Below are 2,341 nucleotides of genomic sequence, written 5' to 3'. Positions count from 1 at the left end.
CTTAGGGTGAAATCACACGGTGCGGAAAAAGACTGCGGAATAGAGAATGCGTCATTGAAGCAACCAATCAGCGCTATTCCGATTAGCGCTGAATAGCGTTGATTGGTTGCTTCAATGACGCATTCTCTATTCCGCAGTCTTTTTCCACACCGTGTGATTTCACCCTTAGGCCCGGTCTCACCAACTTCGATTAAACCATGAAGTAAGAGTAAGGAGACTTAACTAGATAGGACCATGGAGGACTGGAGAGAGTATTGTGGTGGTGGGGATGTAATCAAAATAGGTTGTCCAAGATGGCCGTTGCCGGAAATAAAACTGAAGGAGGCAAATTCAAATCAAATTTCAATCGATCATTGTATCATAATAATTTTCTTTTAGAGCATACATAAAACATACTCAGAATTATGAAAAAAATTCAAATTAATGCATATATATATATATATAAACTAATGTTATTAAAAACAGAATACTTTAGAAAAGTCTTTAAAATTTCAATATATATATTATTCCTTTTTGTACAAATCATGTAAAAATATAATGTTTGTATTTACATGTAATCATGTATGTATGCATGTATGCATTTTATATTTGTTTAATTATATATCTAATTTTTTTGTATATATTAATTTCGTAATTTTCATTTTTCGGTGACTTTTGGATTTGCCCTTTACATTATCCTTTTTATTGTCTTCATGAAAGTCATGAAAAGTACAATTTATCATTTATTAGCGCTTATTAGTGTAATCGCTATTACTTACGAATGGAAAGTAAATCCACAATTTTTGGATTTTGTTATGGAGCACGCCGCACAACTAACCATGATTTCAATAGCCAACTAATTTTGCTTTGTGAGCATCATGTGAGCATATTACGGCATGGAGATGTGACGGCTTAAGATAAATCAAGATGGTAATTAAAAAGGATTTAGTGTATATCGACTACAGCGCTCCTTATGGTAAAAAGCGCGTTAAAGGTTGTTTCCCATGATGCACTTCCGATTACAAAATTCGTACCCCCACCACCGCAATGCTCTCTCCAGTCCTCCATGGATAGGACATGGAGAAAAAAGTTGATCACGAAAAATGTTCCGTGTACTGCCATGTCCGCCGAACGGAATAACTTGCAACATTCCATATTGAATATTTATATGTGTGCAGTATACTTGCGACTGTGTTAGGCTGAAATCAGACTACGCATCGAAGATTGAAATTTGACCAGTGAGGACAAAGGATTTTAGCTCCTATTGTTTTGATTGGTCAAATTTCAATCTTTCAATCTTCAATCTCAATATTCAATGCGTAGCTGATTCCGGCCTTATACATATGTGTATTAAACACGTGTCTCCTAAAAAGTAAGTAGCTTGCCCTCCTAAAATCTTAATAAAAATATACTCATTCGTCGCGTTTTCACTCAAAACGAAAGAATCTGTAAGAAAAATGCGGCGGTCGGCCTTGTGAACCGAGTTATTAAGTTAAAGTTAAAGTTCGAGACTAGGTTAGGATATTTGTCATCCCTCGATATAGCGTTATGTATATGTATTTTGGTTCTACAAGCTTTTTTCTCTAAAATAGAAAAATTATATATAGATAAATATTAAATGTTAAAAATCTATCTATTCTGATGATATATATATAGGGTGTCTAAAAAAAACGGATCGAAACACAATGGGGACGTAGATTGGATCAAGGGGAACAAAATAGTTTTGTACCATTTTGCAGTTGACGCTAGCAGTACATGAGCAGTAGGCTGGTCGGACGCTTGTATTCGCCTATCTTTAAACGTTAAATATTGCGTCAACTGCAAAATGGTACAAAATTATTTTGTTCCCCTTGATCCAATCTACGTCCCCATTGTGTTTCAATCCGTTTTTTTTAGACACCCTGTATATATAAAAAAGTGTGTGTGTGTGTGTGTGTGTGTGTGTGTGTGTGTGTGTGTGTGTGTATATTAATAATCAGAATAGATATATTTAAAATACATTCAAACATTAATATAATCTTATTTTATTATAAATATTATAATATTATAGGTGAAAAATTATCAAATAACAATATGTCTTGTTGCGTGGAGGGATGTAATTTCTAGAGTCCTAGATTTATTAGAGAGGCGCAACCGGTGTTACGCATTCTGATTCGCTGTTGCAATCACATGACTTGGCAACCATATATAGTATAGTACTAGTGACATATTTCTATTTCATTTTATCCTATACATTCTATTTCACTCTATCTCATTCTTGCTCTTGAACGGTATCCATGCTGACTAAATTGTGATTACTGATATTATACAGAAAGCCTGATTACTTATTCGTTAACAGTAGATATATATGCTTCACAATTAT

This window comes from Mycetomoellerius zeteki, unplaced genomic scaffold, assembly GCF_001594055.1.
Source record: "Mycetomoellerius zeteki isolate Tzet28-1 unplaced genomic scaffold, Tzet1.0 scaffold219, whole genome shotgun sequence".
Lineage (NCBI taxonomy): Eukaryota > Metazoa > Arthropoda > Insecta > Hymenoptera > Formicidae > Mycetomoellerius > Mycetomoellerius zeteki.
The sequence above is the reverse complement of the archived record's forward strand: the minus strand, read 5'-3'. Positions refer to the sequence as shown.